At 36.7% G+C, this 22,685-nt stretch overlaps 1 protein-coding gene across 3 annotated transcripts in view; it reads left to right on the forward strand.

Annotated features, from left to right (window-relative positions):
* The window catches only part of ZFPM2 (zinc finger protein, FOG family member 2), a 314,045-nt gene that overhangs the window by 182,999 nt on the left and 108,361 nt on the right, over window positions 1-22,685 (forward strand). The window lies entirely within an intron of this gene.

Raw genomic sequence — 22,685 nt, forward strand, 5'->3', positions numbered from 1 at the left:
ACTACCTTATCTGGAATTTACATGAAGTGTTAACAGGAAATTATGCGGCAGTTATAAATGAAAAATATGGGTTTTAATGTACTTATTAATAAAGATTTGTTACATACATGATACCGGTGTCCCAAATCTGCTGTCCGCAGCTGTCCCCAATTTCTTATTTCTCTGTCCTCAAATGCATTTAGCGTCTTATTACTATGGAAGCTAAGGCCGATATTCATTTAACACTAGTTTCTAAGACAAATGGAAGCATCTTTGTGTAGGGGTCAAGGACTGAGGAATTTTCCTTTTCTACAGTATTCAGACACTCATAAAATTTAGTTTTTCATTTTGAATTCAGTTAATGTTTTCTTTGGAATTGTAAACCTTCTGTCATGAAGAAGAAAGAATGAGCACATGGTAGCTCTTAAAAAGGGGGAAAAAAATCCCTCTCCATTGAATGAAAGATGAGTAACTGCCGAATTATGCTAGTATTGCACTGAGCAAAGAAATCACACTGTGAAAGTTTATTACCTTAGCTACTATCCGGCTCCATATGGAGTCATTATGGCCCAGAGTCTCAATAGTGCTCCTAAATTGACCTTACCATAATGCAGCTGTGCTTCCAGGTATTAAAACCTCTCTCATATTTCACTGAATATTCCCTGGGGGATCCAAGGTTATTGTAGTAAAAACTTTAAAATTTGATTACTTTGTTCTTTGACAAAGAATTCAGTAAGAAGATCATACAGTCTGCAAATGGAAATGTGTGAGTTATTTCTTTTAAATTAGTTCTTCTTGCATGCTGTATTTTTTCGTTCCTATCCATGTTATTTAACAGTAACTCTGTTGATGGAGCTTGTCATGTTTGCATAAGTTACACAATTACCTAATTGACCCCCTTTCTTTGTAAAGTCAGTCTGCATATATTGTTGACCTTAAAATAACACTCTGATACTGCACCTAAAACAGCTCTGACACTATGCCTGAACTTCCCCTTCCCTCTTGGCATACATTCGGGGTGGAAATTTACTTAGCATGTTAGCACACTGAAATGACAATTTAAGCACTGTGCACCCAGAAGTGAAGAGTTATCAAAAGATGGACATAATATACATGGAGGAAAGAAAAATGAAGACGGCTTTCCTTGCAACAAATTCATCCACTTTCTTTGGATCGGTATATGGACAAAACAGGCAGTGCAGTCAGTGAAATTGTTACCTGGAGAGAAGTATATAGTAAGGTCTATTTTTGTACAGTCACATATACATTAAGACAATCTATGCAGCTTTTAATTTTTCAGTTTCCATAATAATAGTGTGGGAAGGCATATAATGGAGATTATTTGAAACACAAAGGGTTTTTTTTTTTTTTAACAGTAACAGAAAAATTCCAGCAGAAATATAAAAGAATCAATCTTTGGATGAAGTTCACCTTCTCTGTTCCCAGTAAAATTGAGCAAGCTCTCTTTCCTACTGCCTTCTTTAGTGATTTGATTGCAATGGATTCTGTGCCTGCTGTACTATAAGTTTTATGATTCTGTGAGAAAAGATGAATATAGCACTATAAATCTCTCTTCTGAATGCTATTTTAGCTTCTCTAAAGATATTATAATCTAGTCTATCCATGCTATTTGCAGAAGAGCAGGAGATAGAGTTTTTGTTAGCCATAGTGACCAAAGTTTTCAGAGTGTGGACTCCATTGTGGGCCTGAAGCTTCATATGGGCAATCACTGATGTATGTGTATTTTTCCCATTTCTACTTGTGCATGCAGAAAAAGAGATCTTTATGTGAAAATGTGGTCCAGCTTTGCTCAAATAAATGATTATGTCTAGGGTTGTATTAGGCAGCCTAGTGGTGTTGAGAAAGTGAGGACCAAATATGTCCCTGGCATTGTGTAGTTGGCAGGGGATGAATTTAGCCTTACAGAAGCCCCTAACTCAGTAAAGACAGAATGGATCTTTTTTGAGCATAATGCTATTATATGAATATAAAATGTTTATATTATGAAGCAAAGAAAATAAATTGAAGAATGTATGTTTTTTCTCAAGAACATGACAGCTTCTGTTCTCCCTTCCTATTAGAGTATAAATATTGACTATATATAAATAATCAGTCTTGCTTTTTTCTTCATTAATTTTTTAAACTATTGCTCATTTTAGTTTAAGCTGTACCATGGCCTATTAAGTCTGAGAATCTCTATGTATGTAAGAAACACTTCACAAGGTATAATTTTTAAAGAGTATTATTTTAGTGATTTATCATAAAGAAAGATCTGAACTACTCTGATAGCCAGGAAAAGTTAAAATATTAAGTATGCAGTATAGTTAACTTGGATAAGTACAGCATTAGAGTAGATACACATTAGCAGATATGAGGCATCAGAGGTAAAATCAAAAAGGATTAAATTTGATAGAAGAGCCCCATTTAATTTCTTCCAACCCCTGTGGTTCTATTGAATAAAATGTACTTTAAGTACCTTTCTGGACTGCAGTAACATCTGCTGTTCTTGGAAAACAGTTTTTGCCAGAGATAGCTATGTTACTGGGAAATGTTGGCCCATAATGCCTTGCAGGGAGTGAGCTGTGTTCTTGTAATAGTCTTACTAATTAATTCCCATGAGACTTGCTGCTGGACTAACTGTTGTGAGCCCAGTGGTGTGAAGAGGTTATCTGGGAAAGCCATGTGGAGGGATGCAACAGCAGCAGCAGAGCACATGTGTGCATGCACATATACATCCCCCCCAAAGAGTGGGAAGGAACTAAAAGGCATACTAAACATTCAAACAAAAGCAATACAAGGAACTTCTGCAGGAACTATGGCTCTTCCAAATTACATACTAGATTCTGTAAATTGCATCCAGTCTGACCAATTGGACAACATCCTACAACCTATGGACCTCTCTTAGCAAATCGCTCAAATGTGATTAATTTTGAGTGTAAGTCTGGAAAAAGAAATCATTCCTGAATAAGCTGGGCAGCCAACTTCTATAGAGAGACCTATTGTCCCTGAAGAAAGTTAATTAATAGTGGTGAAATCCAGTGGGCTTCATTCTTGTATTGACTTCAGTGATGGCAGTATCTGAGACAAGCCAGACTTATGCAAGTTTATATGCATGTGTATTATATATGTGTATAAGCATACAAACATGCATATATACATACACACATATGCACACATTCATTTTCTAGCAACCCTACTTTCAAACCACTTCCTCAAATAAGAAGGGAAAACCAGTTTTAATTTCACAGAACTGACCAAGAGAGATAATGAAGTACTTTCAAAACTCTTTATGTATGGAAGCCCTAGAGGCAAACCCCAGAGCTTTGTTACTTTTAACAACCAATTACTGCAAAAAAAAAAAAAAAGTTTCCCCAATTATGGAGTACACTAATGCAGACTGCACAGACTCAATTTCACAAAGTGTATTGGAAAGGCAGCATTCACATAATTAATGAGAAAATGCTGCATGTGTTCAGACCTTCTGTTAATTGATTAAATGAGTCTATGTCTAAATCTGATTATAATCACACTATGGCAGTACAATAGAGTGTGTGTGTAAGAGGGAAAGCGACTCTCGCTTCCTCCCTCTCTGTCTTTCACTCTCAGATATGTGTATGTGTCCTCCCTCCTCCTCCTCTCCCTCCCCAAATTGTAAGAACAGGATAAATATTAGTCTAATAGAAAAGGTAACCAACTCCCCTAAAGAATGCTACGTAGTGTAATCACAATTGCTTGAAGATTTATTCTTTGCTTAGTGTCTCAGTTCCTGTTTAAACCATCACCTGCACTTGTAAGATACAACATGTTTTATACCATGCCTCAGTTTGATGCTTATTGTGGTTAACAAGTGCTGGTTAGTTTTCCTGCGGTGTCATAATAAAACACAGAACCTGCCATGTGCTTGTCATTTTTTTTAAAGAAGGCCACAGTGTTCCCTAAGGGTTGTGAGAGAAGTTCATCCCATTGAACTGGTCAGCAAGATATCATTAGCTCGTTGTACACATGAAATCCAGGGGTTAGAGCACCAAGCGTCACAAGCCAGTTTCTTTACCTCCTTGAGCTGATCAGAGGATCAGAGTATCAAGGAAGGATTAGCACTGACTTGGGATTTGTGTGATTGGTTAATTTATTGCGGCGATGGCAGGCCTTTCATCTATGGCAACATTTAATCAGCACGGCCATGGAGGCTATTACGGGTTAGCTCTTTTCTCAAGTCAGCCAGGGCTGCACCATCAGCCCTATCACAATTCCCCTGAAATTTCCAAATTATCTGGAACAGGCTTTAGCCTCACAGTAATAAAAATTAGAAGAGATTCCTGATAGCACTGGTGGAAGAGGCTTTCACTTGCACAGGGCAAATTATAAATAGTATGAACGTGCACTTTAAAAAAAAAATTCTCCACCTCTTAAGAGATGTGCAGGACTTATCACCCCTGCTCTGATCCAAATCCTCGTGGTTGAAAATTTATATTAGATTTTATCAGTGAGGCCTAAGTCTAGAAAAATCAATGAAGGTTATCTTTTATGTTGCAGGAACTTGTGGAAATATTGATTTTCATTTTATAGTGAATTTGGAGCATGAGTTGGTAATCACTGCTGAGCTGACTACAATGTTTGCCCACTGTATCTTTTACTGAGTTTTGCTCAAGTATTTAAGATAGTATATTCCTGTTGATTTTAGCATGTAGTTTGAAGTCAGATGTTTCTTAATACGAATTTGTGCATCTGTTGTTATAAAATGTAATCCTTAGGTGTAACAGTGATTAGCTAGTGTCTATTGAATGATTTTTGTATTTAGTAGTGGTGTTCAGAATGAGAAAGAGGCAGATTTCAAGACCCTGCACATGTATCTTGCCTCTCTTTTTTTCCTACTACTCACTAAAGCATACAAGGTAGAGTGAAAAATAAGATGCAGCATGCTAAAAGAGAAAATATCCATGTATAAAAGGAGTTAGGAATCCAAAAAACTGCTAATATAAATTATAGTTATTCAATCTATTAAGTATTAAATCTTTCATAACTAATGAAAGCTAGAAAAACTTCTGTTGATAAAAGCATGACCACAGTTAAATGAATCTAGATTCTTCATCTTGGCCCTTAGAAATGTTTTAACTAAGTAAAACAGTGATTCAGAGAGTGATTTTGGAGCTTTTCTCATGCAGTGACCTTACTCAGTCTCTGTGGTTTTTATTTATAAAGAGTGTATCCACTTTCAGTGTCATTTCTACTGATGGCGTATCTGCATGACTGATTTTTAAATGGGTGAATTCTTCAAAAAAACATTTGAAAATTCAAAGAAATCTGTTCTTGCCAAAATTATGTCATTTTGTTTTGATTTTAGGTAACATAATGTGATTGAATTATTTCAGAACATATACTGGAAAATGCATTTTTAGTATCTCTTTCACATAATCTAACTCTTTGGGAAGTAAAATGAAACTTTGTGACTTTTATGAGGTAAAACCTAACTGACCATCAGAGCTAAAACAGGGGTACTCTCAGATAACTTTTAGCAATTGAAGCATCTATTTTTGAACATAACAGGAGAAACAGAATTATGGTTACTTTAAAATAGAGATACATTTGGGGCTATGAGCTCTGCTGATTTCTTCCTTTCCAAGTCCTTTGGTAAGGACTTGTTCCCTGAGTGCAGCAAACACGGTGGCAGTGAGCACTGTGCCTGGGAGACTCAGTTCTCCTTCCAGCTGCTCAAATTAGAGAACTCTATAGGGATGTTCAAATACTTTTAGTGGAAACACCAGTGCAAGGAAATAATATTTCTCTGGGGGAGAAGTAGTGAAGCTATGTGCAAAGCACATGTCCTCAAATACCCTTGAAGAACATGTTGCTGCAGGTTTCCCTGAGCATAATCTCTGGCTACATGATCTTTCGTAACGGAGGCAGACTCACAGAAAATACCATGTATGAACTTCACTGCTGCATCACCTCGAGGGCTGTCGGCGGGAGGACCTGCAGCATGGTGCCAGGGACCTTTCGAGGCTGCACAGATATAAAATGACTCTGAAGCTAGTTCCCAGAGTTAATTGTGTGGCACTGAGTTTATTTACATGTTTTTGGCATCCCTCCTCGAGTTAATTATGCTTCTAAAGCTGTTATTATTTTAGTATCATAATTTTACTGTTCTTCATTATAGTTGATATGTCTTTTTCCTGGTTCTTTCCGCTTTCCACCAATCACAATCTATTCATATGTTACACAGAAATATTGGGGATTTATAAAAGGAAACAATGGTAAATGTTTAACTGATTTCAATGGGGGCAGGATTGTGTCCATTTAATGTTTTTCCATGAGATGATTAAGCAGATTGGTATCCTTTGACCTGGAAATCACTTTCAGGAAAGAGGAAATGTAAAGGATTGAATTCTTTACTGTTTGGTCATGGCATTTGTGTGAACTATGAATACTGACAGAGTGTGTGTGTGTGTGTGTGTGTATATATATATATGTATGTTTATGTATGTATATGTGTATATATATATATGTATGTAAAAATAAAATGGCAGGTAAAACCTCTCTTAATTCCTTATATGTATGTGTATATATATAAAAGGAATTAAGAGAGGTTTTACCTGCTATAGTGTTAACTTTTATAAGATGCAGTGAAATAGAACAATTTTTTTTTCTACAGATTAATGTATTTGTGGTCCAAAGCATGTAGTCCTTGAGCTTTGCTCCAGAGAAACTCCTTCTGACTTCTCTGGTAATTTGAGCTGAAGTAATGCTGGAATGAACACTTCAAGAGTCAGCCGTAAAGCGCAGGGGGAAAAAAAAGCATAATAAATTTCTTTAAAATACAAAATGAAATTAATAATATCATAAAATCTTTGACAATGTAGAAAGCACAGTGAAAGGATGACCTACAAAGATTGAGTTAAATTCTGTTATCTGAACCACAGGTGCAATTCCTTTTGACATCAATGGGAATAGCGTCTGTGTTTCTGAGAGTAAAATATGACCCCTTGTCTATTTGCTTGTCTATTACAGAACTAAAGATGAGTGTGCATAACTGAACAGATATGCCTGGACAGATTTGATTGCCTTTGTTAATTGTTAGTCTTGAACCTGGCATTTGCATGAAATTACACTGAATATTTTATGTTGCACATTTTAAGCCAGTGCTGAGTTTAAAGAAAATGATTAAAAGCTAGTAACACATTTAGGCAGAATTTGTAACATTTTGCAGCATTCTTTATTTTATTATCATTATTATCCTAAAGAACAAGGAACATTTTGGGTTTTTTTTTCCCAACATCAAGTCATATTTTGCAAAATGTTTTGTTCTTAATAATTAACCAAAATTGAAAAGACTAACTTTTTCATTACTGAATTCAGTATATTTCTGTAGTTTTCTTTGAGCTACCTATAGATTCCAGCACTACGTCTTTTATATGATTTTTCTCTGTTGCCATTAGTTATATACCAGTGAGAGACTGCAAAGTGATTATATACGAAAATCCCAACCACTACTACTTTTAAACATGAATCTTGTTTAATTCATTTTCAAGGTTGTGATTTCCAGTTTTAGGTTTGGCTCTTACAGCTTTGCCATAAGTTTTGGTTGTTAGGATTTAGAAAACCTTTTAGATTAAGGCTGAAAAATTGGAAAGATTTGCAGTCAGATGATAATTACTGTGTGCTGGTTTCCTGAGGTTTTGTCAGCAATTTATAGTTATAGGACAGAATCTGCCCCCAAGGATGGCCTCACCATTACAAATCCTGTGTGCAGGTCTCCATACCCTTTTCCCTTTGGATTTTTTGAGAAACCCTGTTACCTGCCAGGAGCCCCCTGGCTCTTTCTTTGCCTGCTCAAGGAGGTCAGATACCTAGAGAAGGGGTGGGCGTCTCTGGTGCATACGTGGCAGAATCCCCCAGTCTCTAAACGTTCTTAGAAGAAGATAAAATTTGGCCCTGGTTTGCCCTGCAAAAGACAAATCCTTGTAATTGACCTGGACACTTACACCACAAAAAAAATCTTTTCCTTGCAAAATAATTGTATATAACTATAATATAGTCAGAAGACTTAGAATCCATATCTACCTTGTAGGTGGTATAGAGTCTTCAAGTCAGTTGGTGAGAAAGGCAAACAGGACATTTTAAAGGTAAATTGGGGGCGGGGGGGAGAGGGGGCTAAAAGGTCAAGGAAAAAAACTAAAATATTTGTCAATGTGATAGCATTATTTTTTAAATCTATTATTAGGAATAAAACAGTGGAAAACTAAGACTGCTGTACCTTCCTAGAGATAGTGAGGAATTGCCTATACATGTAGTATGTTGACTAGCCAATACATTTCTAGATTATTTTGGACGTATTCCTGGGAAATAAGCCAACACTGATAAATAGGCTTGATGTTTGGAAAGCCTCTAGGATGGATCTAGTGATCATAATATTATTAAATATGAAATTTAACACTAGAAAATGTAGTGCATTTGATGATACAAAAGAGGCAGATTTTGAATTAAAATGTAAAAGGTAAGTTAATGAGAATGTTGTTTGGCAAATTATTTACAGAAACATGGGGAGTATTTCAGAAGTTGGAAAAATATAATTGGAAGGTACTCTGAGTCAGAGGAACTCATTCAAATCATTCTCCTTGTGAATATTTTCTTACATATATGTATTCCAGCACCAGCCATATATGTGTTATGCACCTCACTGATCCTGTTCCAAAAGACTCAAGCTGGTTGGAGTCATTACATCCACTTTTACGAAATGTTGGATCAGGCCAGAGGTGTATTTTTTGCCTGGTACCAGTAGTCTGTCCTTCAGTGTGTGTATTGTGCAAGCAAAGTTTGTGAGCTTTTTGGAAACATAGGTGTTGATTAAGAATAAGAACAAAAAAAAAAACAGAGGGCTGTGTTTTTCACTTAAATAGACAGGTTCGTTTTCTGTAAATGAGAATAACTTCTAACATCAGGCAGACATTCACATTTGTAACAAAGAATCCAATTTCTTTTTAAACCAATTCATTTCACAATGTTTTAAATACTTCTAGACAAACCTTAAAAACTTGCTTTAAAAAAATAGTATTGTAGTATTGATATTTCACTAATTTTAAGATACTCGGTTTGGTTATTGATTTGAATTGTAAATGACATCTTTAATCTAATGTACTGGAAGTTTAATAAAGTTAATAGTTTAACAGTGACACCTTTTCAGGAAGATCTTAAGATAATTTACACTCTACTTACTTCATTCCCTTGAAGTTATAAGGGCTCAGTTACCTATAAATTTTGCTTTTATAAAGCAAAGCATGTTATTTATTAATTTGATCAAGTTACATAAATGTTATTCAGTTTTCACAAAATGCCCAAATAATGGCCTTTTAACTCTTACCTGTGATGATGAATTTGCCAAACTGAATACCAAAATACCGGTTGAGTATTTCTCATTCAGTAATAATCAATTGATATAGTGCATATTTGTCTTAAATGACATACTTAGGAATGCCATAAAGAGTCTAAATCTGCCTAATACTGAAGGGTGTCTCTTAATTACGTGGTAGGCACGAAGTAAAGGAATCAATAGAATTGATGTCAATAAGCCAAGTCCTTCTTCCTTCCCTTTAAATACTGAAGAATTTCCATGGCTTCAGCTTTTTCGGCCCAAATCTGTGGAAGGCCTGACAATTGCAGAGAATTTCTCTTAGTCATGACACTACCACATAGACATTATGATGAAAATGCCTGAAATATTTAGGTAGTTACATGGATAAATTTGATTGTAAAATCATCTGCTACTCTTTGTTGCTCTCCATTAGAAAGTCTGTTTTCTCATTTGTCTGAGTTTTCTTGCATTTAAGAGAGGTTTCACGTCAAATATCGATCCATTAATTTTCAAAGCAGCATGGTTTATATATGGTTTTGTTAAAATCCCAGACAGGCTTCTGTACAGTACTTCTTAAGAAATAGAAGCTAAAAAAAAGTGTTTTAAAAGTAGCCAGTTTATAATGCGCTAAAGAGAAACAATTCCTCTGACAAATGCGTGATATTTACAGTCAAATCAGTTTGCAGGAAAGAGCAGTAGTGTTTGCTAGAAAGCATCCCATTCCTGTTGTCAAGGCTTTAATCCAAATCACAGGCCTTGTGAAGTGATCTAGGGATTGTGTCTTGTGTTTTATTATTTGCTTTTTGAACTATAATCCCAGTAATGAGCCAGTAACAAAACTCAGCTGTACATATGAAACTGCCACCTATCACAGTCCTTTCAGTCTCAAATAGGATAACCAGAGCATAACTACTGTGAAGCCATACAATTATGAATTTCTTGAGAGGGAAAAAGGAAAGATAAGTGCACGGAAGTCAGCTAACACTGGCGCGTGGGTGGTTGCAGCATGCGAAGGGTTAACAAGATTTTCATTTTAGATAGTTGCCATAGTAACAATCAGGGAGCTCAGGCTGTATCTTTTCTATTTGTGGGGAATGTTTAGATTTACAGAGCAGCTCAGCTTATTATATATCTGCCTTGATTGCCGGATAAGGTTCGTTGATTAAAAACAGAATAAGATGCATTTTTATAATACTAAGTGAAACTGCCATCTCCCGCTGTGGCCCCATCATGTATCACTCTTTGTCCAGGGTCCTCTGTGCTCTTTGAATGCGCTTGCTGCTTGTAAGATGCAGCTGTAAATCAAGTTTTACTTGAACTTTCAATGCAAACAGGCTGGTGTCTCCCGTGTACTACATGCGGCATGAGCTCGTGGTCCCATAAGCAGCTTTCTGCTTCACACAGTTCATTTGGGTGGTTTGTGCCCTGAAGCCGTGCTCCGGCTGGTGCTGTGTGCGAGCACTGTGTCTTGTGTTGCCTGTCGTCACTGGTTTTCCCTTGCTCACCGTGCACAGTGTAGCACAAAAGTTTGGTAGATGGTCACCTCCGTGTCCCTGAAACGAGGGGGCTGGATCTGCAAGCCTTCGGCGCCCAGCCCTTCCTGCTGAAACGAAAACCCCGCCGCTGCCACTGGTCCCCGAGAGCAGGGCAAAGCGCCCCCTCATTCATGTGCCAGCACCGTGTTTGGCTTCAGCAGCTGCTGTGCCCAGTGCTGTGTGGTGGTGGTGGTTTGAACCGCGGAGGGCGGCTGGCAGCAATGCTGCCGCGTCTCCATGCCAGTCGCTGTGACAAGAGTGAGAGAAATTCTGGTAGGAAGTTTTACTAACTTCTGTGAGCCTGGACTGCTCTGATTCGGCCAATTTCAAAAGCTTTCGCTAGCTCAGAACACTGAGTCTTCATACCACTGATGCAGACTGCGATGTTAAAGTGATAAAAGCTAGCCAGGAAAAATTACCTGTTAGAATTAAAAATCATCATTTGTGACACTGGTCTGAGCCAGCAATGGAATGGATTTCTAATTATTTAAGCTCAGTCCGCAGTGTGGAGCTATCCAACATGATTCATCTTATCCACTTTGAGTTTTCCTTTCACAAGAGAAAATTAACCTGATTTTTATGAACAAGGCGCAAATTTATTGCTTTTTGTTGATGCTCCCTACTGCTCCCTACTTTTGAAAATTAGAGCACTTGCATTTAAGGACCTTTACTTGGACTTCTGATCCTGAGCAGAGGCTCGAGAGCTCCTGAGGGGACCCATTAGAGAGCATGGAGCTGGGCTGCTGCTGTCCTAAAGTGCCTTCACCAGTCGACTGGTGACTGGTTAGAGTGTGACACTAATATTCTGTAGCTGTGGACTACAGAAATGGATCCATCAGCTCACTTGAAAGCAAGTAACTTCAGTCTTTATCAATACCCTCATTTCAGCCTCGTAACAGGCTGTGGATAGCCAACGTTCCCAGAACTGGACATTGGTTCGTAGTGAACTTCTTGGTGCAAAAGATTTCAAAAATCAACTTCTTTCTTTCTGAGAAAAAGATCCTTTAAATAATCTTGATGAACTGTCAGCTTCTTTGTCTATTCTTACTTATTCCAAATGATAATTTTTTGGGGTATTCTAAAATATTTTAAAATGGGAGAGGGATTATTTTTTATTCACTGTTATTTTCAAGTTATAATCATGTGCCAGGTCCCTATCACCCTTTTAGCCCTTCTTTTATGTGTAAATGTTTCACAAGTATCTGAATGAATTTTCCAAATAAAATATGTTTTCTTGGAACTGTATTTACTTATATAAAAGTCTTTTACCCTTACACCCAGCTCATTGTGTTCACAACCAAAAGCCTGAAAATTGCATTCCTACACTACTTCTTTGTTTCCAGATTTTAAGATCTATTATGCATAGTGTAGAACGTAATCATAATTATGCATTCATGATGATGTTTGTACTGGCTTAACTCAGGAAGAGTGTGAGAAAGCTAATCTCGAAGCTACAGGCTGTTTTCCTGCACTTTAGATTCTGATCTGAGCTGTTTGTTGAGTCTTACTGGAACCAGAACCCTGCGTTCCCCAGTCTTGCTGCTGGACTCCTCACGATTATCTCCAGGCCCAGTGAAGGACCTTCGCCCATTCCTTTCAAACTTTTTTTTAATGCAAACTTGCATAGTTGTAGTTCCCTGTTATGCTGCATATAATCAGTACACTGAAGTGATTTAAATGAGAGCTGTGTTACACAACTATGTCACACAAGCTTCAGAAAAATCAGGATCCCTTTCATCTGCTACTGGGCATTTTAGGGAACTTCATTTTCATTTTTATGTGAGAACAGGGAAAAAAATCCTCATGCTTTTAAGGGGAGGGGGGGAATGACCTAGTTATATTCTTTGACTGGAAGAAAGTAACTGCCCACAAAGTGTAGGCACTAGTCTGCTCAGTTCATGTTCTTGGCCCAAACCTTCTGAAATCATAATAAAAATATGTAATCATCATAAATCCATAATTCAGATGTGATAAAGATAATATTTACAAAAAAAGAGCACAGAATTTTGCAAAATATTTTCCTATAGTGCCCCTGTTAGTCTGTTATCCTATAAGATTGTTATTTATTTAAAAATTTGTACAATTTGTGATGGAATGGAAAGAAGATTAAAAATCTCTAGAATACTGCGTAGTGATATGATAATTTATTTTAACCAAGCTCATTTTCATATGATGCCAGGAGTAATATTTCATCATTTTCTCAGTAGCAATATTTCATGTTTTTTCAGAATAAAAAATTTAAAGTGAAGATATTATGTATATATTATGGAAGTTTCCCCAGGTAAAGGAAATTTGATAAAATTCTGTCTTTGTTAAACAAGAAAAAAAAAGTTATACTTACAAGTGAATAGAGAATAATCCAGAGTTCTAGGTATTTACAAACTTTTCCATTAATATTTTTGTGTATGTGTAGGTTAATTCCTTTCCTTATTAGCTGTAAACAAGAAATCTTAGAATAATATTGAAAATCGCTAATGGAACCTTGTTACATTTTATTTTTACCATAAGCAGTCACGAATCATGCATAATGCAACAGTGCACCAACCAAGAGAACACTCACAAAAGATAATTTAAACTTGTTTTTTTATGGACACAAGAAGCTGATTTTAAAGCCATTCCTAAGGAGATTGTCCTTGATTTTACATTATCCTGGGTGCGTATTTCAGTTTCTTCCATTTACTACCATACTCTCTGGGTAAAAAATACCCTAGTCTCTGCTTAATAGTGGTGGAATTTTCTACATAAAGATGTAAGGAGGAATTAGGTTTTAGCCCATAATTATATATTAAATCAGTGTTAAAATACAGTTGTAATCAAATCCTTTCATATCCCTAGGCCACACATTTGATACAGTACATTGGAAGGTCAGAACACTTAGCTGCATATACACCCCTTGAGACTCAACAGATGCACAGATATGCGGCCTAATCCAAAAAACGCATTCATAAGTCTGGAAGATCAGAACTGAGCCTTAATTCTCTAAAGAACTGCTGCAATGTTGTGTGGTCCCTTCATCCAAATTAGAATGATTCATTATGTCTAGTCCATTAGCACCATCAGGGATAGGTGTGGGCCATAAAATCTGCATTAGGATTTCTAAATATGTCAAAGATAATCTTAAAATGAGATAAACTGTGATGTTTTAACTGAACTAAAAATAATTAATCAAAGTCATACATATAGACTTCTGCTTGTTATGTGTTAAACTTTACTTCTACCTTAAATGACTGCCCTGTCTTTTAGCAAATAAAAAACCTAGGTTTGAGACTTGGGCAGAGGATTGTACATTGGATTTACACTGTTACTTTAAACTACTCTTTTTTCTGTTGGTAAAGATAGATATGAAAAATACCTAAGAAAAACATGCTTAAAATTCTTTAAAAATTAGCAGGAAAAGCACGGAAGATTTTTTTATATTCCCTAAATCTAGGTGGGAGTTTTTATATAATATTTTGTGTGCCTTCAGTGTGAGTACCACTGAAGTTCAAGTATTGTATCACATATCATCAAGACAGTAATATTATAATACCTATACCATGGTCTAAAATACCGTTGTATTAAATATTTATTTCATAGAGGCCTCAATATGTATTGGAAATATAATCCTAATAGTGCTGCAGTGGATAATATATTAAAAATATTGTAATAGTATATACAGAAAACTTCTCATCTTTCTCCTTTTTGATTTTGGAAAAAAATGTGAAATTAAATAACATTATCTTTCATTGTTGCTAAAGCCTGACCTTCACTTATTCACCTTTCATGACAAAACTGTTCACTTGTCTAAAGTAACACAAACAACCTGCTGTGTTTGTAGCTCTAGGCAAAGTAATAGTAATATATAATAACTAGAATCTATAATCAATAATTAACTACTAACTAATCTGTAGTTCTGTGTAATGGATTGTTTATGACACTCTTTCTGCATGGCCTTTTTTATTTTTGTATTTTTAATTGATTCCTCAGTTAATAAATAAGTATATACAATCTATGGAATCTGAACTTTTGAAAATGAGGAATTAAGACATCCATTTTGAGGTTAAAACAAAAGAAAAAAAAATCCAAAATTACTGCAGAACATAAATTAAGCAGAATCGCACTGTACTACTATGCCAATTTATAATAGGCATAGCAGTTATTGTAGATGGTTTAAGTGTATATAGTTGGACAGTGGGAACAGGCAGAATTTATCTATATGCAATATAAATATTTTTTTTGTCTTCTAAAAACATCCTCTGTAATGGTCCTCTTGATTATCTAGAATATCTGTTGTCACATTTACCATCTCAGTCCCAAATGGTCTTTGTGCAAAGTAAGAGAGCAGGTGTCAAATGATTAACAGGGATTGACTGTTGTTCCCTGAGTTTAGTCTCTCAACATATCCAGTGTAAGCTAGATGTTTGAAGAAATGCAGCTAAGTCATATTTAGTGGAACACTCATCTACTTAACACTAAAAATGATTAGCAAAAGTGAAAGGGATTATGCTGAAGCAAGTTCATTTGGAAACTATTTGCTGAGAAATATCAAAATGAACTCATTAGTAGTAACGGAAACCTAATTCTCAGTGTAGACAATAATTTACAGCATGGAGTATAACCCAGTAGGAAAAATGCACTGATAATTCAGTGTGAAAGTGTGCAAAAAGCACTGCAATATATCTTTTCTAAAGATAAGTTATATATAGTCTGATTTCATCTGTACAGGTGCATGTCATCTCTGAAATAGTATTATACAAAGTATTCAACTTTACAGTAAAATGGAAAGGTTTAAGACCCATGACAGATACCTGAACACTAAGACAATTACGGTGGTCATATTACCCACAGACATCAACTCATCAGAGCAAAGATAATTCATTTTGCATTGCAAAGTTTCAGAATATCCTTGTTAATCATATTTTGAATAATCCCAGCACCAACTAAGTGTGGTTTCCTGGTGTTAGTCATTGTGTAAATGCACAATGTATATGGTGCTTTTCCAAAGAATCTGAAGAACAGGACAGAGAGTAATAGGAGGTGCATAACAAGAAAGTCAAGTCGAAAGCAATGACAGGATACCCTACTGCCAGTTCCATTACATTTGGGAAGGAGAGGAGTTAGCTGGGCTCCATTAGACCAGCAAACCCCAAATCAAAGAAAGGGGAAGGTAGGAGGACAGGGCAGGAGAGGGGCAGCTGTGCAGTGAAGCCAAGGGGAAAAGATTTTATAGGATGGAAAGGACTGGAATAGAAAGGCCAGCAACACAGGCAGTGGCGGCAGAGGAAAGGCAGTGTTAAGAGACTCAGGTTTTGCAGCCTTTCCATCCCTGTATCTAACAGTTGGGTGTCACATCCGCCAAGAGACCATGAGAGACAGCTGGCAAGACTCATCAGGACCCTGAGCTATGACCAGGAGTCCAAGCTCCATGAACCAGAATCTGGATTAACTATTTTAAACATAAATTTATAACCTCAACAGTTCTGGGGGAAAGTTTGAAAATAGATTCCAAAGGTATTCCAGACAAAAAAAAACATAAAAATATGTAAATAAGTATGTATCTATTGTTTTTTATAAGTTTGGAGGATTTTAAGGTAATTTTGTAATTTTTTCATTTGTGATTTTGGATGACTGATCCTAACAGTACTTTATGCTGTACATATTTTATATGAATGCCCATTATCTTTCCATTAATACCACTACCTTTCCTAAGTTTTGAGGGTATGAGTTTCACTCTGCTTTTGCCTGTATATTCCGAGTGAAAGGGCAAGTTTTTTACAAATAGACCTTGAATGTCCTGATTCTGGCTGAGTTAGGCTTCTCCAAATGCAGGAACTGGGAAGTGAACCACAAAAGTGCTCTCAGAAGGGTCCATTGAAGTCCCTCGCACACAGAGTGGGCGAGAAGGACCACTGCCGAAATGAGGAAAGGTGGGCCCGCACACAGCACTGGGAGGCTGAACTTCTCCAGTCCTAGATGTGCTGAATTCAGACGTGGCTTCAAAATATATCACATTTCCAGCCCTCCTAAGATTTGTAATTCAGTGCTGAGCTTTGCACTTAGAATTTTTTAAAGATCTCAAAGTGGTGCCAGTATTTACTGTATCCTCATCTTCAGATTAAAGAGAACAAGCTAAAGTTGCTTTCTATGACAACCATTACTTTGTGCCTAAATTACAGTGAGATTAGATTGATGTTTATTTTGTTGATTGAAAAGAATGCATTCTGACTAGGTAACATGATCAGATTTCAAAATCTGTCTTACATTTAGGTTGCATTAGGGACATTCGTTGGCAGGCATATTTGATATTAATAAAGAACTTGAAATCATATTGAAGTCATGACAGTGTTGGAAAGTAGTAATAGACTTAGGGCGTATTTTTTTGATTTAATATTTTCTTTGATCTGCCTTAGGTTTGCGGATGTATGGCGAAATGTATGTTCAACTTTGTCACTTGACAAGTGATGATCTCCTGGGGTAGACAGCAGGGTTTCTCAGTTAAAGGGAATCCCAGCTGTCTTTTGGGATTCCATCTGTGTACATTTCTTTTTCTTTCTCCCCCACCCTTTATTTTTCCTTTTTGTGTTTGAAGCATTTAAAAGCTTTGGTTTGGCCAAAGCCTCCTCAAATATTACCAATTCCTTCCTTCTACTATCAATGCAAAAAGCTAAAGAGACTCAACTCCCTCTTCAGAAAAGTGGAATCCCAAAAGAAATAGCAGCCAATATAATACCCTGTAGACCTAGAATGATGCAGGCTTTTTCAGAACCAACTGGTCTGCAGGTGCAATGGTGCTGTTAACCAACAGTGCTAAATAAAGAGAATTGAGAGCCCTGGGTGTAAGGTGACATAAGGACTCCCTCCTATGTTTGCCACCATCCTGGGAAGTAATACTGAACCCTCTTTCTTTTCTCCATCATCAGTTTCATGGCCCATCACAAGTGACGATTTGTCTCTCTTTCTTCTGCCAATTATCAGAGAAGCTGCAGAATCTGAAACTGAAAGATGGTCCAGCAGATTGCACACAAATAAACAGCAAAATGGGGGCCTATGTCTGTTTGCACACTGGGTTGGTTGGATTTGTGTGTCTTAGGGTTCAATGAATTTGTTATCAATTATATGATAAAGAAATATATCGAGACATCAATGTTAATGTAAATTTCTGCTATTGCTCACTGTAGAGTGAGCGAGCCCTCAGGAGCCCTTCCCAGCTGGGCTGCTTTGATGAGCTCTTGCCATATTGAGTACGGCGTCTGCCGTACCGAGAGGTGACCTTCCCCTCTTGAGAGGGGAGATTCTGCCATTCCAGCATGTCAGCAGGTACATTAACACTGCGATGGTCAAATTGAATTTAAATTGAATTTTGAAGTAGCAACCTCCCTGGATTGCTGCTAACCAGTATTAACTGGTATTTTACTATCCCAGACTCATATGTGACGGCACTTGAGGTATATTTACAGCTCTCCTCCCAGTACAGTGTTGTCCTTAATTGACTGTAGAAAGTAAGACTGTACTGAGGGGCACAGGAACATTCTCTAAGGGCATGAAGACCTTTTAGTAATCTTCTGTATCGCTTATGGGAACTCAGATTCTTGAGAAGATTTACAGTGAAAATCTGTTCGGGAGAACCAGAAGAGAACTGGAAACAAGGCCCTTGAGTATCTTTAGTCTCCAGCAACTTTCCTTTCTTTTGGTGAGGGTAATTTAAGGAGGTAGCTTTGACATTAGAGAGACCTGAACTGACTGTAGGAAGAAAAAATAAAGATTAGAAAAGTAGTGATTTTTCAGTGAATAGTATATCCCCTTAAATAATGCTGACCGCTTTTTGGAACAGTGTGCCTGGGACAGTACAGTCATGTCACAGTGACTTATTGAACATTAGCTTAGTACCTATTACTTGCTCTGACACAGGTTGTTAGAAAACAGCTAGCAGTGATGAGCATCCCTTTCCTGACATGAGAATTTCATGGATTTCAAACAACTTGTTCATGCCATATTTCCTTTCAGTGTAGGGGTTTCCTCAAATTTCTGCCAGGCCACACACATCATATGTTAGAAATCTTTGCAGGGAACAGCCCATCTAATGTTACCTTGTCAGCTCTGGTTCCTTTTAGCAAAAATATTTTCGACCCACTGTGCTGGCTATTTTTAGCTCCATTAACCTCTTGACTGAATATAAACATTTATTGAGGGTTACCTCCCTTGTTTGTCCAGTTGCTTCAAAGGTTAGTGAAAAGTGGATGCCTGCTTGACCTCTTTTATCCTCATTAGCTGATTCTAATTGTTCCCTGAGAGATCATGATTTTGACCTGTTTGTCCTTGTCAAATTTGTCTGGTTATGGCATGTAGGAATATGAAGACTTTAGCAGAAATAACATTTTCAGGTAAAACTCATCTACCTAGTGTAAAGAAGTGAACGATATTGCAGTTTTGTTATATGCCATCATTTCCAAAATTTGAGGTTCATGTTGTATGGTCCCATGTTACAGACACCCAGTTTAGTTGATCCCTATTGATATTACTTGGTCTGTAGGCGGAATGCTCTGATAAGCCTCTGAGTAATTTGTAGCAGTTCTTTTGGAGGCAGAAATAAAGTTTCATTTGATTTTTGAAGTCTTATTTTTAAGCAGCTGTAATATTGTTGCTGCTGTTTCATGAAAAATTTTGGAACAGGCCATATTTGGATTTATTCAGAAGTGTTAGGTTGATGAAGTCAATTGTCACTTAATTAGTTTTTAATATTTAAAAGAACATAAGAAGGCACCTTTCTTAGGCTGGAGATACTCCTAATACACTGTAAAAAGCCATAACATAAAGCAGTTAAATTCTTCCACATTTTAAGAATGACCAACTAAATGCTACATTAAAACAAATACATCTTCTGAATTACAGGGTGATTTTCCTAGTACACTCTGACAGTCAGAGCATTACCATGCTTTACTTCAAGTGGGGTGGTGTCCCAAAGGTAAAGAGCTATCATGAAGAACATTTTGCAATGCCAGCAGTTTGTTCTGTGTTAAGCCAAGAAAGACCTTTTTCATGTGCCTTGGTGGATCTCAGCTGTGGTTGTATGGTCAGGACAGAGGACTAGGCAGGTCTCAAACACGTATCAGATAGACAGGTCCCAGACTTCTCAGGTTATACCAGCACCTTAAATCCCACAGACACTTAATGCAGATTAGAAAGCGCTGGTGTAATGTGCTTAAAGAACGATATTCTGCTTTACAAGTGGGTTGCCACATTCTGCACCAGCTTCAGCTTTCAAATGGATTTAAAATGTAGCCTCAGGTATAGCGCATTGCAGTAGTCTAATCTTGAGGTGATAAAGGCATGACTGATTTAACCATAGCTTCTTGTTATCTTGGACTGGGGTCTTTTCATTTTAACTATTTTAGGGAAATGGCCTTACTGGAATCAGCAAGCTTGCTTCAATTCTTAATATGTAATAAGCCACAACAAGAACAAGCTTTTGTCACTGGTGAACATCTCCTGTGAATGTGTGAACCTTACAAAACTCCAGACCCCCAAGAAATGCTACTGTGGTCCATAACGAACGTGCTGACTCATCTCACAGCTCATATAATATGCCTCTGAGGTACTTCAAAGAGAAGTCATTGCCCGTCTCCTTTAGTTGAGCTGCCAAGCTTTACAAGCAGCCGGGGGCCTTGTGAAGTTTTGCTTTCATATTAAAAGAAGTTTATTTACATATCTGTACAGCTTGGGAGCAGAGCTACGGGAGAGTGGGAGAATCTTCCGAGGTGTCCACCAGTTCTTCTCGAATAGCAGAGCTGTGAAAAGAAACACCCTGTTTCTCCTCCCGCCTATCTCTAGCGTGTAGTAACCACTCACAGCTGCTGAACTGATTACAAGTTTTACTGCAAAGCTGATCTGGAAGCTAATTTAGTGATCTCCATTTAGTTTCTTAAGTTTCATGCAAAACTGTAAACAGGAGACTGCAACGTGGACTCACGTCGTGACTGCTGGTGCTCAGCCTGCGTGGTACTGCAGAGATTCCACATCAAAACGGATGAGGCACCAGCTCTGTCCCCTGTTTTTGTCTAAAAACAGGAGCAGTGACATGGGACTAAGCCTTCAATTTATTGAAGGAGAAATTAATCTCCAAGAGAAAATCATTTGATATCTCTGCATCTCGTTTCTTGCTCAGTAATTTGTGGTTAAGTGAAGTGTAATCCTTTCCCTCACATTTTGCTTGTCCTGTCTATGTAGATAGTGTACTATGGCCACCTTAATGCAAATATTAATATTCTTACAGAAGGGAGGAAAACAAAGAAATGTCAGATATCTGGGAAGAAGAAAACCAGACATAGGAATTAGATCTTGTAGAAAATTAAATAGATGTCCCTTTCTACACTTAGTAGAAATTTTTTGTTTGCTTTTTTTTCAGCTTGGCATCCTGCTTAAAAAAAATATGTGTTTTAATGTCTGAATCACGTATAGCATACTTGGAAAAGTCCATTGCCTGAGTAGTATTCCACTATCAGTTGATTACACTTGGGATTACCAGAGACTAAGAGCAAATTTTTATGAGTACAAAAAACACATTAATGGCTTGACTGAAATGGCAGTTGGAGAAATTCAGCATGTGGTAGGAACATGCCTTGGTCTTCCTCTTAGTTACTGCTTTGCAGCCATAGTTGCTAACATTTGTGCTAAAGCTTGTAATTTTTGTTATTTAATGTTGGTATGATTCTGAGCTATGTGAAGGCCACTTTTCCTTGTTTCCAGAGCAGCCTTATGCTGTTTTGGGGTAGGTGAAACTGAAAGTTCAGACTTTTCTCTAATAGGAGACAGAGATGATATTTTGATTATCTTCCATCTTATCTCTTGCTGAACTTTTTCAGTTCATATTTCATTTATATCATAATTTTCTTTACAGTTGACATGTAAATAATATGTACTGATTTCATAATTGCAACTATCGGGCTTCTTGACAATTTAGATATGAAAATAACCAAATTAAAAAAAAAAGTCATGTTAACTGGCCAATAAGAACATGGCTATAAATTCAGATTTCAAACCCATGCAGTAGAGATGACTCTTGCAATGTAAAACTTCATATAATCAAACACACTTTCTGTTACTTCGGCACTTCCTGTACAAAAAGCAATATTAGAAAGTGAGACATGTCATTTCTCTGTTTTCAATGTTTATACATTAAATAGGTATGTTTTCACTAGTTTTCACATTTCTTTTTACTAATTTCATTCTTCATTTATATCTGTTTTTTTCCAACACTTCTGAAAGATCAATAATGTAGTATAGTGGAGTGCATATAGAAAAAGTACAACTTAATCATTTATACAAAAATGCAAAATATAAAATGCAAATTCAGAAAGAAATACTGTATTTGATAAAACAGTATCAGAGAATAAAAGGATCAAAAACAACTGAAAAAATATGAAGAACTGTGAAGTTCAATACACAACATCTTATTCCAGCATCTTTATCAAAATATTGATGTGTAATAGTATGTCCTTATATGTATAAAATATTTTAAATAATATCTTATTTTCAATAAATCTTTTCCTGTATATTCGGGGAATGTAATATGTGCTACGATAGCTTCATTTCTAGAACAGTTTTAGGTAGTAAGTAAGATCAGAGCATCTGGAATCTCCATGTGAATATATGATTTTCTATGGCTTGATATTTTTGAACTCATTTAATCATATAGAATATCACAATAGAATGTTGCAGGAGCCAGCTGTAGAATTAGCGATGGAATAGAAAATAATAGAACAAATTCTCTTATAAAAGGTTGAAATGTCTTGGACAGGATTATATCTCAGACAAAAAAAAGGGTTACTTTGTGACTTTTCTATTGTACT

The sequence above is a fragment of the Apteryx mantelli genome, chromosome 2 (assembly GCF_036417845.1).
Source record: "Apteryx mantelli isolate bAptMan1 chromosome 2, bAptMan1.hap1, whole genome shotgun sequence".
In the NCBI taxonomy this organism is placed as follows: domain Eukaryota; kingdom Metazoa; phylum Chordata; class Aves; order Apterygiformes; family Apterygidae; genus Apteryx; species Apteryx mantelli.